Raw genomic sequence first — 14,701 nt, 5'->3', positions numbered from 1 at the left:
TGGTCGAGATGCCCTGGGGGCGTGGTGATTATGTGGTGTATGGCCTTGACAACTGACAGGTCTAGCGTACCTCCCGGGGGCCACCCCACTCCAAAGGTGGGCCACTCTGACTCGCACAACCTGTGCAATTTTTGTGGTGTCAATTCAACTTCATAGTTGTCTGAGAAACCCTTTTCGAAATTCTGAATCATGCAGTTCAGAACAGTCGGCTTTGATTCTGAGGATCCCATTACTATTAGTTGACAGATTTTACGGTCTATAGGTGTGGGTCTGCTTCTGTCACTGAGAACTGTAACCCCAGAATCTTTGTCCCACTCCTCGAAACGGTGGCCTTCTCAAAAAGCTGGCTGCCTCCCTGGGCCTAACGTCTACCTGCCTGGCTGCAAGTGCTGCCGACGGGCTGGGGTTTCCACATTAGGCAGGTAACCCCGAGGTTCCCTCAGGCCTGGAGGAGCTCTAGGGGTCCCTGTACAAAGTCTTTGTAGCCTGAATTGACAAAATATGAGGCTAGGGTGGCTGGCTGGTGGCTGAATAAATGAACCAAAATAAGGGGGGCCTCAAAAGAGTTCCAGCCAATCCTGGGTTGGCTCCCTCCGGCTCTGCTCTTGTGGACTTAATTTTAGATGTAGTAATATTGATACCGATTAATCACGACAGGATATTCTGGGGGACTGGTGACAAGGTTGTGTCAGCCTCTTTAACGTAGTCTTAGTCCCTAAGGGCAGAGATTTCGTTTACTCTTAGGTTGTTCTATGTCCCTTTCCCTCCCTGTATAGCCACCCTATGTCAGTGTCGCAAACGAGACAAAGGGAGGGTTTTCGCTTCGTCCGCCTGGCTGCTCCCCTCGCGGGGACGAAGGTGCCTCTTAGCTTTGGCGGGTCAGTATAAGCCGCTGACTCCGATCGATACCCCGAGGGGCCGATACCGCCATGAGCCGTATGAGGTCACCACGGAACAGCAGGTTGGGACTCACTCGAACTCCATAGCAGAATGCCGTGGAGCTACAAACTCGAACCTGATCGCATGCTTTTCAGGCTGCACACACACACACACACACACACACAAACACACGAGAGATTATTTGCACATTCCCTCCCTGTCACCAGGGAGTCCCTTATGTAACCTAATCTAACCAGATCTCCCCGTCAGACTACCGTCAGGCGGAGAGCCTGGAGAAGATGATCAGTCTCCTCTTCTGTTCACTTGGACAGAACCTGATTACCCTAACCTAAATATGGACACTTCCAGGGCTCCTCCTACCTTGTTCAGCCGTGTTACTGGGTGAATTGGTCCGTCCCTCCACTGAGTCTGGTTGGGGCACAGCCACCCAGAGGACTGAATCACCACCCTAAAGAAGGACCCAGGATACTGCTGAGTGGTGCACCTCTTCGTTCGCTTTCTGAGCTCCCGACCTCCAGGCAGTTGCTCTGTCGTCCTGGTGGCTCAAAGGGCCAGTGTGGGTGCAATGCCGTTGGGGCCTCCAAAAACTTTGAGGAAAAGTGTGCTGCAGCTCAGTGTTACAGCTCAGTTGTAACAATAGCCTGGATCCAGACAAAAGACCAGGCAGCACTCAGACAGTTGCAGAACTCAGCTTTATCACACCAGTAGACCTAAACGAGTTAACACTTCAATCTCTGGACCCCGCCTATAGGGTTACACAGGCCTTTTATAGGCTGCCAGTTTTACACTTTGCAACATTATATGCAAATAAAGTATAACAGAAGTTGACCAACCAGGAACAAGCTTTGTAGAAATAGACCAATCAGGAGTGAGCTCCAAGCAAATGAAGTACTACAAATGGACCAATCAGAAGTTAAGGAAGTGACCCAATCAGAAGTGAGATTAATAATCAATCAGGAGTGAGAGTAAGAACCAATCAGAAGTGAGCTCAGGGAACCAATAGAATTCTAGGTGTAAGTTAGCCCCTTTAGAGGCAAAAAGTGAGATAAAGGCTCTGGGCCAGGGAACCGGATGGTGCTGGGAGGAGAGCAGCGGCCCTGCTTCGGGGTCCTGCTGGTCTTTTTATGGGGCTTCCCGCTTCAATAACACCCAGCTGCCAATTTTTTCCCTTTATGTTTAGCTTTTTTGAGGTATAATTGAGATACAAAATATGCACATGTTTAATGTATACCTCTTGGTGAATTTGGACATACACGTACACCTGTGCTGTTATCACTAGCAAAGTATTAAAGATATCCATCACCTTTACATTTTCCTTGTATTCGTTTTTGTATGTGTGTGTGTGTGCTTGGTAAGAACACTTAATATGCAATCTATCCTCTTCATATTTAAAAATAGGCAATTCTATACAATTAGTAAAATATTTAAAAATATGCAATTCCATATTGTTACCTACAGGTACTGTGTTACCCATACAGAGCTGGACGTCGGACGTTCTACAGCATCTTAATAACTTCTTCATCTGGTGCAACAGAAACCTTACACTCCTTGAAAAATAATAACTTCTTCCTCCACCCAGACCCTGGTGACTAACCTTCTGTTCTCTGAGGTTTCCGACTCTTAAAATTGCCAATATTTTTCTTTTCAGTTTTCCAAGCTAGAAATGTCAAAGTCATCATCTCCAGCTTTCCCCGCTCATGTCTTAGCCTCCGTCCAGACCGGCCCCGCATTCTGGGATTATTCCTCCCCAGTGTCTCCTGATTCCAACCCCCCGTCTTTCTCCTCTTTGCTGCTTTTGCCGCTCTTGCAGCTGACACTTCCAACAGTTCTCCAAAATCCATTCTCTTTGCTGGCTCGGGCACTTCAAGGAGCACTTGGTTCTCCCGCTCCGTGCCGCCCGGGCAGCGGGTGGAGACCAGCAACAGCTCACGTCCCTCCTGAGCTCGGTGCTCTCATCATCTGCCGACTGACGCTGCTGACGCCGAGGGCTGCGGGTGGAGGAGCCGCGGACGGCAGAGCCTGGGTCTCCGAGTGACCGTGTGGGGCTGACCCGCTGCCTGGAGCATCACCACTCGTGTTGAGCGGTGGCCCACTGGTCCCTCTGCTACAGCCATCGCCTGCATCTCAGAGGAAGACGGCTCTCCTCATCCTTGACTCACACTCTTGTAACCACCGCCTTGCTGGGCTCCCCTTCCAGTAACCCTGACCTTGGAATGACCTGCCGAACCACACTGATGCTAACTCCTGACTTTGGAAGCCTCCAGGAGCTCAACATCCTTTCTGCGGGACTGGTCACCGGCCCCCGACCCAGCCCAGGGTCTGCCCCGCCTCGGACCTGCATGGCGTTCCGTGCCTGCATGAGGATAGGGCAGTTCCTGATATTTGCTTTGGAGAAAACAGCACACAACCTCCAGGAAGCAGTTTCATAAAAACGATTTGCTTCATAGGACTATTAATTTCTGCTTCACGACTGGTGACAGTGGTGGTGGCAGGGTTCACGTCTTCGGGGAGGGTGAAGCGGCTGCTTCTGGTGTTACTGACTTAGGCCCACAGCTGTCTGACCTTAGTACAGTTTCCTCACCGTGTAGGTAAGAAAACTGCCACCCAGACAGCTGACCGAACTTGCTCCAGGCCGCGCAGCCCGGGGGACAGACTCAAAGCAGCTCCCAAGGAAACCAAGCCCCAGTGCACAGACCTGCCTTCCCTGCCGCCGGGCTGTCCCCGCGGAGCGGCCCTAGAAAACGAGAAACATCCGCTCTCCACTGTCTGCTCGGATTCAGCTCACTTGCGAGCCCAGTTGAATGCTCTATTTAAGCTTCCGCGCAGGTTCCTCGGGTCGGTTCCCCCAGGCGTGGTCTCCCAGCCCATCGTGCGGGGGACAGAGCGTTAGGTCTGGCCTCTTAACCTGCATCTCTGCCACCCACCGACGACGACGGACTGAGCTGTCACGTGGACACGACCTTTCCCACGCCTCAGGGCTGGAGGCTGCGAGGCTGCAGGAGTCCCCTTTCCACCGCGGCGGGAGGAGCGGCAGGGTTGTAACTGTGATTCCACCGCGCAGAAAACCACTGCTGCTGAGAAGGAGGGTTGGTCTTCGGCCGTGGGCCTGGAAGCTCAGGGAAGGCTCTGTTTAGAAACCGGTAATGCAGTGAGCCCAGCAGTCAGCGCCGGGGGAGTCTGATCTGGGGCGAAGCCGGGGCGGGAAGACCCTGCTGCCTCTGTACCGGCACCACTGGAACGGACTCATTCTGGCTCAGCCTGCAGGTGACTTAATTGAGCAGATGTCAACTGCTGGAGAAATTCTGAGTAAGTTCTTTGAATACTCTGACTGTCGTTCCCCTTTTTAGGGTGTGGAGGGTCACGTCTGATGAACACGCAAGAGACGCGAGAAGACCAGCGTCTGCTGGTTTGTATGAGACATTAAGCTGGAACACGTCCTTCATCGTATTGGACAAAAATTAGGCGAAGTTCTGTGCAGTCTGCTGAAGGAGACTTTTGTAGCCATGTCATTCACGTCCCTCTTTTTTTTTTGTTGTTGTTTATTTATTTATTTGGGGGGGGTTATTACATTTAGCTTTTATTTTAATGGAGGTACCAGGGAGGGAACCCAGGACCTCACGGGTGCTAAACACACGCTCTACCACTGAGCTACACGCTCCGTCCCATGTCCCTCTTTCCTAAGTGCACAGCCACTACTGCTGATGCTAATGGACATTCAGAGTTTAGTGTCCAGTGCAGTAGAGGAACTCAAAGATGTAAGGCCACAAGTCGTCTTAAAGCAAAGAGTCAGGATGAATGGGGACTACGTCAGGGAGCGGGAGGCGGGCGTGTTATGAACTGCCAAAGACTGCCCCCCGCCATGGAACTAGCAGCTCACCCTTACTCAGAGCTCCCCTCCCCCATCTTATTTTATTTTCTCCGTGACACTCCTCACCCTGAGACCTTTGAGCACGGAGATGTATGATGATGACTTTTATCAGATATTTACTATTTAAGCATGGTATCATTAATATTCTGTGCCCAGAGTCAAGGTCTATCTGTCTATAATCTTTCTAGAAGTTGCAGCCCTGTTTTTTTTTTATTTTTACCCCCTTTGGATATGTTCACTATATGACTTCAAGCAAATCCCTCAGTTCCTCATGCCTCAGATGTATAATTTATAAAATATAGGGGTTTTTTTTCCCACATGTGCCCTCCATATTTTATTCCTCTTTTAAAAAAACATGACTTTTAAGTCAGACAGAAAAAGACAGATACGGTATGATTTCACGCATATGTGGAATATAAGCAAACAAAGTAAACGAACAAACAAAACCCAACGAAAATAGACATGAAGATGAGAGAATAGAGTCATGGTTACCAGAAAAGGAGAGGGGCTGGGGAGGGTGAAATGGGTAGAAAGGGTCAACTGCACAGTGATGGCAGTGGTTGGAAGCTGAGTTTTTGGTGCTTACTATGCTGGAGAGTACAAAGAAGTCGAAATATAATATTGTACACATGAACCTTATACAAGGATACAAACCAATATTACCTCAATAAAAGTAAATTTAAAATTTAAAACATGACTTTAAAAAAAATAACTGCACGATTAATTGGCTTTAAATGAGGAGAATAGGACATTAAGGAAAAAGGCAAAAGCCAGGAACAGAGAATGCGGGGTTTGAAAATTCCAAGGGTGAACAGGGTCGTCCCAGAAGCTCAAGTGCTTGAGAACAGCGAGGGGCAGGAGAAGCCTCCTCTGCCACCATCCCCCTTTCTCCTTTTTCCCTCACATGTTTCCTCGTTTAAATTCAATTGTTTTTTTTTTCTTGGTTAAAATTACCTTAACTTGTCTCTTGGAGGCAAGCATAGACTCCCATTTGCAAATTAGTTTAATGAACTTATTTACAAAACAGAACAGACTCACAGACATAGAAAACAAACTTATGGATACCAAAGGGGAAAGGGGGTGGGAGGGATAAACTGGGAGTTCGGGATTAACACAGACACACTACTGTATATAAAACCAGTAAACAAAAAGGTCCTACTGTGCAGCACAGGGAGTGATATTCAATACCTTGCAATAACATATGATGAAAAAGAACATCTATGTATGTATATGTGAGTGAATCACTATGCTGTATACCAGACACTAACACAACATCGTAAATCAACTATACTTCAGGAAAAAAAAAAAGAGAGATGCGAGTGGCTGAGCCTCTTACACTGGCAGACATCGTCAAGGTGGCATTGTGGGGATATTGAAGGACAGGCAACTCTTTGCCTCCGGGACTGAATCACCGACACCATGGGTACCCCCAGTAGAGAATTCCAGGAGACTCTCATAATCGGTTATGGATATAATGGATATAATCCTCAGGTATTATCCACACCTTGAGTTTTCTATGGTACCATGTGATTCTTTTCTATGTGATTCATGGGTTTTCAGGAGAGCACTTTGTCATCGATCTATTTCAAATCTGCCAATTCATGAAAAAGTTTCTGACCCAGGTTTTCTAAAAGGTTCGCTTGTGTCCTATTTTCCATCACGAATGGACAGTCTCCAGTGCTAACGCGTAAATGTTCCATAAGGTACAGTCTTCAAGTCCAAGCTTATGACCTCGTTTTCTCACTCACCTCGTCTCTCATGCTCTTGCTATTCCATCTCTACTCTGTGGAGGGAGGAAGTGCAGGGTGACAGTCATTAAGGGTCTAGATTGGTTGTTGAGGTTAATGTGATGACACAGTCTGTTCAGTGACCTAGCTGTGCCTCTCGATGCTGAGATGGGGGATGGGGGCTGCTGGGCTCTGCTCCAGGTGGGGGCAGCAGGGCTGGGGAGGCAGATGGGTGTGAATCCCCCTGTTCTTGCTTTTGAGATTCCGTCTTCCATCTCTGACCCTCTTTTAGGGGGCAGGAGCCACCGCTTATTCTAGCCAGATGGGAGTACCAGTTTCTTACTGGTAAGAACATGTACACACACAGCATAGGTAAGTATCTAGCTTTGTACAGATAAGGAGGTCATTCTTACAGACTCCTCTTGGCTTGGATCATCTGTCCAAACAACCATAGTCAATTCTTGACCAAATTCTTGGCTCTCTGAGGTTGAGTTTTCTTCTGTGCTGAGTTTGTCGCTCAAAAGTCAATTGTCAATTTTTTACACATCATCCTCTTTCTATGAAATCCAACTCAAGCTGATTGGTTCTTTTGTCTGCTAATTCCTCTGTTCAGAGCTGCCCATTATTGCTTTGGGAGGACAGGGCAATCTCCCCTTTTCTTTAAAACCACCTAGCTATCAAAATGCTTACAAGACTGTCAACTCCTTGAGGGCAAGGATTAGAGATTATTCATCATTGTATCTTCACCAGTGCTCAAATACTGGACAAATGTTTGTTTTATAAATAAGGTATATGCAACCTGTGTACGGCGGCAGAAGATCAACACAGAGCACGTTGACAGCTGGATTTCCAGACATTTCTGGTTTCACAGATGTACTTTCTGTCCTTCTGTTTTTCAAATAGCTCCAATCAAACTTCTAGATTGTGTGCCAATTAATGTCATATATTATTTAATATGTGTATGTGTGTATATATGTATACACACACACGTACATCCATGTCTCCTACGGTGCTAAGCTCAATGCTTGGTACATGCTAGGCACCCAATATAAATTCTTCAAGTGAATGAATGTGACTTTTTAAAGTCAAGTTAATTTATTTTTCAGAAGAATTGAGTTTTAGTGAATTAAACTTTTATGATTTTAGCAAATCCTTCATACAAACCAGTTGGGAAAACACCTATAATTTATGCCTCACAGACCTTCTGCTACATTCTAAAATTTTATTTGCAGTGCCTACGCTAATTTGAATGAGATGAAAACCAAGTTTAAAAAACTAGTGTTGAACATTTTTAGAGATTTGGGACTGTAATAATTTTGCTTCTTCACTCCCTGTTTCTTCTACTTCATTGAAATACAAGATTTAAAATTTGGTGAATGGTAAGTATATTTTGTCCTAATTTTAGACCAAGTCAAAGCATTTAATAGAAATTCTAAATGGAAATCACCTAATGATAGTAGGTTAAATTTTTGTTGAACTTAATCTTAGGTATTTGGTTTTTAATAATAACTGACCAAATGTAACTGGCTTTTGTGAATTACATTGAAAACATTATTTTTGAAGTATTGAGGCCAATAATGAACCCTTAGGTGGAGGACTTCAGTCCTGGAAATAGTAGATTAGAGGTTGTAAGCAGAGGCTTTGGGCTCTCTGTCCTGGGTTTGACTCCTTGTGCTAGCACCCCCGGAAGCAAAGTTACTGGACTACATGGGGCCCTAAGACGTGGCCCATATTGGAGGCCTTCCTCAGAGCACAGTGCCCTGGGGGTTCTCTTCTCTGAATAGACTTTTTTGGGATCCTACAGGGGGCTGTGGAAGGAGAAGAGATTCGGAAAGAGAAAAGAAAGCCTCATTCATTGGGGCTGATTAATTATTTAAACAAGAACTTGCAAGAGAAAAGAAACTGAGAGGTTTAAGAAATGAGAAACTCCATTTTCAACATGGTTCTCTTTCCGCAGCCCTTCCAGGAAGCACAAAGGTGTTGTTCTCCAGTATTTACCACGAGGACCCAGTGAGTTCCTGGAGGTAAAACCCACAAATGTGTGAGTGCGTCCCTCCGGAGTTTTTAACTTTCCAGACGTGCCCACACAGAGCCTCCAGCAGTTTGCCGATTGCAGTCACATTTCCCACCCCGGCACTGGTTCCTGTGGGGCTTTTCAGCTCACATGTTTCTGCTCTGGAAAGAGCCCAGGTGACTGAGTCATGGAGGTTAAGGGTACTTGTTGGCAGAGCCGGTACTGGGGAGCCTCAGAGAAGGTTCTTCTAAAACCCACATGACTAAATCAATTAAATGTGGCACTCTTAGAGAGGGACACACTCTTTCAGGCCACAGGATACAATGTAGTAAGTAGCCTCCCAAGATGGATGGAAAACTCAAAGGAATAAAAGTTCTCATTAACATGTGACAACAAAACAAAACAAAACAAAACACCTCCTCCCTTCACCTTCACGGAGAGATGTCTTAAAACCAAACGGGTACCATGCTGCTTTCCCATCATTGTCCATGTAGGTTGAGAAGACATGAAACTGTGACATTTGCAGTGTTTGATTATGTAAGAATCAGCGGGCTTCCTGAGCAGGAAAATGCTGTATTTCATACAGTCCTTATGTCACTAGTGGGATTAGAAGGCGACAGTCATATACTGGCCACTTTTAAATGCTTCATTCAGAAGCTATGCCGCAGAGGAACAGCTAGATTTGGGGTCTGGTCCCTGAGTTTGTTACTGTCGGCATGGTCTTGGGTAAGTCCCCTCATCTCGGTGACCTAGGCAACATCGATGCCCTGCCTGTCATGACTGATGGGTCCTGATGGGACAGATTCAGAAACAAGCACACAGGTCCGACCCCCGAGAGCAGAGTGAGCGTGTGAATGTGTGTGGGTCTCACCTGTGCTGTGAGGGGTACTAGTCTGAGCTCTTTGGGAAGCAAAGATCAAGTTAACTAGCATGTGCTTGGTGCCTAGAAAGCAAGCAGAGACGTGTGTCTGCCCATCACCAGGAGCGGGAGACGACGAACCAGGGAAATAGCCTGGGAGTCAAGTCTACTCATGCTGGAAGCTGCAGTCTTTGGCTCCTGGTAAATTCTGCGTGCTGGTCTTCATTGCCCTCTGATATCTTTTACTGCAGCCCAAGCTCATGGAAGGCTCTTACCCCACGACCCCCAGCAGCACCCATGCCCCAGGGCACTTCTTACAGAAGAGGCAAGGGTATTCCAGTGGCAACTCCCCGGAGGTGGGCGGCCCTTCCCCGACCTCTCACACCCTCCCCATCAACCCCCCACCTCCCCCACTGTATTGAACTCACGGATAACAAGATTAAAGACATTTCTAACACCTCAACCTTACCACCATCATCCACTCAATTTCCAGTAAGTTGGGAAATAAGGCATATAAGGAAGCAGGAAAGGAAAAAGTTTTGAGCTGATGTCTTTGAAAGATAGGCTTAGTAGTGGGCAGATTTGAACTGGAAAAACCTATAGGCAAATGCAGGCAGGAAGACTGAGCAGAAATCCATTTATATGAACACTTCTTGGGTTACTCTGTGACGTGTGTACTCTATACATTCATAAGTTAACCTTACGAAGTTGATAATAATATCCCAATATTATAAATAGGGAAACTGAGAGACAGGGAGATTTAAGTAACTTCTCCATATCAATTCACTAATAAGTAAGAGCTGGGATGTAAACCAAACCTTTAAATGTTAAAGCTCATCCCATTTGTTATTTTTTATTTTGAAGCCAAAGCAGATGTTTGAATTAACCCTTCTCTTTGGTTCAAGGCACGTCACCATCTTTCATCTGAGCAAGACCTCATTCTTACTTTATTTTTATCCACTTGAAAAATCCCTATGCCCTATTCCCATTACTCTATTTTCCATAATCAAAAATTTCAGTGTGTTTGATGTGTATTTTCCCACGTGTTCTTGGAAAATGAGCAGAATTATTTTGTGTGCAAGTATTTTAAATTTATGTACATGATATTAACTATATATCTTCCCTTCTCTACTTTTTTTTCACCAAGGACTATATTTCTAAGATTCGTCCCTATTTTTATGGATGCTTCTAATTCATTGCTTCTAACTGCAACTTCTGCCCTTTCAATTACATACAATTAATTCCCTAAAGCTAGGGGCAGACTTAGGAGACAACGTTCATAAATATTAATTAATTAATTAGCATATCAAAAGCAGTTCAGTCAACAAGACATTTGTTGAGCACTTACTACCAGACACTGTAAAATTCTAAACCTGTCCTTGAGAGACGCCCGGTCCAGTAGGGGACCCAGTCGTGCAAATAGATAATTACAGTTTGGTGAATTACATGCAGAAACAGACATGAGCTCAAGAAAGAGCAGGGTGTGACTGTCTCTGCTCGGAGCTCCGCACAAAATGAGCGAAACGTGGAACAAAAGAGTGACCCTTCCTAGGTTTCAGACAACAAGGAGGAGGGGTGTTCCGAGTGGAGGGGTGGGGAGAGGGCACTCCCGAAAGCAGCACTTTTGACAAGGGCTGTTTCATTGCCTGTCCTCCCCGTGGCCCCTCCAAGGAGCACACTCGACCCTCAGGCTCTCAGAATAGCAGCAGTGTTCACCCCTCCCACTTCCTGAGCCAGGGCTGCTTGTCCAAGGGGTGGGCACCTGGCACTGAGCACACAGGAAACCTCCTGATGGTTCAGCGACCAGACACACGTGCGGTCTTGGTTAAACCGGTAATTTGGTCTGATCTCTCCTTTCCCTTGACATTTGACCTAAGAAACCCAGGCATGTTGCAGGTGGTGACAGAAGGGGAAGCTGGGAGGTCTGGGTGCCTGGTGGTCATTTGCATGTTGATGAATAAACAACCAGGGTGGGCTTCAGCGAACGAGGAACTGGAGCCCCTCTTGGGTGGAGAGAAACGCTGCCTTGGTTCCTGGCACTTTTCCATCCTCAGCTCCAGGTCTGTGAGTTGGACTTTGCTTCCTACTGCAAGTTGCACGAGGTTCTTTCTGAATCTTCACGGTCAAGATTTCCTTACTGTGAACTACTTTGAGTTTCTATTGGAATTGCCTGATGATGTTTGCTTAGAGCCTATCCTCCAAGGAGGCAGACCTGAGAGACTGTGGTCTGCTGACAGAGCAATAATTCGTTTGATATTCCAAGTGTGAAATATGGGGGCAGTGTTGAAGGAAAATCTGAAGGAGGAACCTACAGGACTTGGCGACTCACTAGCTACGGGACACCAAGACCACCAACTTGGAAGACCTGGAAGAATGATGGCAACGTTGATAGAAAGTGAGGGAAATGGAGGGAAGTGTAGGAAAAGGGGAGAAGAATTCAATTTAAGATGCGTGAGGGAACTTCAGGAATAAACAGCAACTGGTAAATTTGAGAAAGGGGAGCTCAGGTCCTCATTAACATGAGAGAGGCAGAGAAACGCCCAGAGAAGAGGCAACCGGTGGGACCAAGAGTGGGCAGAGATGGGGGTCATGGAACCCAAAGGAGAAACTTTTAAAAAGCAGATCTAATAATAATAGTAGTTACTATTAAAGAGTATCAATAGTCATTAAGGTTTTCATGGTAATAGTCTATAAAACACAGCCAAGACACCAAGGAAATGAGGGTTATAGAAAGGCAAGACAGCCCTGTGAATCCTCCCATTTTAGGGAAGTTTTTGTTGCCCTTTAATACCCCTCTGACAGATCTGTCTCTGATAACATGGATGTTATTCTGGGTAGTAAAATCCAAGTTCAAGGGAATCTGCTCCTTTGAAAGTTGCTTCATTTAAGGCTCAATACAATTATCAAATACATTTTGATTAATAAGATGAAGAAGCTTCCTGTGCTCAATTTATCTTAATAGAATTAAAATTAGAAAGTAGTGATCTTGGCATCTGGGGCTTTGGGAGGGGACATTTGTAGACTCCATGTTTAGAAGTGACATACTGAAGCCTGTTCGCTGAGCATCCTTCAAAGCAATCATGGCTAATTTGGATCTGGAGGTTGGAGGGAGTTTAAATTTGAGGATTTCCCATGTGCAGCACTGTTCTGCACTCAGCTAAAAATGTTCCAATTCTAGAACACGCATCCTAGTGACGCGTGGTTAGTTTGGAAAGAAAATAAAGGACAAATGTTACCATTCTTCCTGTGCTGCAGATTTAACCAACTAATTAAATCCATTTTGCATTCTGGGCTTATGGTGACTTTGTGTAATTCAGACTGGAATCTTGTCATCCAGAAGATCTGCCGTTGTCCATGTTACCATGGCAGCTAAATTCTTTCCTTTTTGTAAAATCATCCCCAGCCCTTGGCTTCAGTTAACCACATAAGCCGGTGCACTATCAGCTTAATGAGGGGACCCTTCCTGCAGGCCCCTTCCAGTGCTGTCAGGTAGCTGTCCAACTTGCATGGTGTCGCTGGGTTTGGGATCTTACGCTCAGCATCCATCTGGAGCTCTGTTGCAAAGCCGGGAGGTTGCATGCCAGAGGACATCCGGCTGCTTCAGAGGAAAATTCATCTCCTTCTTTCTTAAACACGACCCAGTGACATCACGTAGTCCTCCTCACCCCATCCTGAGCTCCACGCTAGGATGGGCGGTTTGGTCACCATCTAAGCATTCCTAGTTATTGTCTGTGCAAAGATTCATTTTTCACGTCTGTAGCTCGAATGCAGCATACTCTGGGATCAGTTTCAAACTCTAATGATTAACACATGTTTATTCATTCCAAATGGGGCTGCGGCTCTCGTCCCTGCCGCACACATGTTACCGAGTTTGGTTGGTTGTTGCTATTATCTTTCCTCCCTAGGTTGATTCCTCCCATGGATCAGAAGAAGCAAGCAGCAATTTACTCTGAAATTCCTTGTCCTCAGCCTTTGAGGCACCTTCCTGCACTTGCTATTTCCCTGAGAGATGCGCCCCAGGTCACTTTCCGCGCGATACTCATTGACCTGTGTGCGCTCCCACAACGTAATGACAGCCAACTAGTGGCAAATTTACCTTCGCAGTCTCTAGGCAGTACTGCACAGCAGGAAGCACAGACGGGAAGAAAGCTACTTTTGATGGAGGCTAAACTATGGTACCTGAACACTGAATAGCATGAAGGCAGCCATTCACAAAGAGGTTAGGGAAATTAGGGACACTGTTTTTGTTCCCTAAACCAGGTCAGACCCAGGACCACCATTGTCCGCTCCTGAGGCTGGTGCTGACTGGTACCCTAGGAGACTTCCCAGAGCGGCACAGTCAGGTTTGGGGGTAGAGGGAGCATGCTACTCACCCATCACCCTCAGAAGGACAGCATGGTCAGCTCGACCCAGTGCCCCAGGTGTTACCGAGTCCAAACTCGTTCTGCTTGCTGCATGACAGCCCAATAAATCGGGAGGCGAGGTGTTGGGGCAAGGAAGAACGACTTTATTCGGAAAAGCAGCAGAACAGGAAGATGGAGGACTGTTGTCCTGCAGAATCATCTTCCCCAGGTCAGAATTCTGGCCCCTTTTACACTAAAAAGGGGAGGGGATGTGGTTGGTTGTTGCAACTTTCTTGGTGTTGGAATCCTTTGTTGTTCTTGCAGCTGCCCACCTGGGGCAGGTCATGGTGTTCCTGTAAACCTCAAGACAAATGTTATTCTCTGTTCTGCAACTTTTTATCTCTATACAAATGGCAAAGTGTTATCCCCTTCAAGGTCAGAGCATGGAGAATGGTCTCTACTGTATATTTCAGGCTCTAGGCAACATTCTTTTACGAAAGGTGCAGAACTAGCAGGACTGAGCCCAGGAAACAGCACAGGGTTGGAACTAAATGCACAGATCCAATATGGAGTCAGGTTGGTTCCTCCCTACTACACAGGAGACAGCTGTGTTACCCAATCTGCAAAAACACCAATAATTAAGGCAAATTGTTGTTTACTGAGGGACTACTTTTGGTTAAATGACTTTCCCTCCTTTTGGGATGGTTTAACCCTATCCTAAGCTGAATCTCTGAGCCAAATAGAAGTTTCTGCAAATGCAGCTTCACAGCGGAGGTTAGAGAGCCACTGTGAAATTTCTTTCATTCCTGAATTGACAGCTTTGTTAACCAAAACTACATAAAAATCATAAAACAAGAGACTAACAATAAAAAGGGAAAAACCAATAACAACCAAGCAATTCCAGCCAACTCTTTTCCCTCTGCTCAAGATGAAATGAAGAAGGTGAGCACGGCACAGAATAACTGTTTGTATTTTTTCCAGCATTAATAG

The sequence above is a fragment of the Camelus dromedarius genome, chromosome 26, assembly GCF_036321535.1.
Source record: "Camelus dromedarius isolate mCamDro1 chromosome 26, mCamDro1.pat, whole genome shotgun sequence".
Classification (NCBI taxonomy): Eukaryota; Metazoa; Chordata; class Mammalia; order Artiodactyla; family Camelidae; genus Camelus; species Camelus dromedarius.
The sequence above is the reverse complement of the archived record's forward strand: the minus strand, read 5'-3'. Positions refer to the sequence as shown.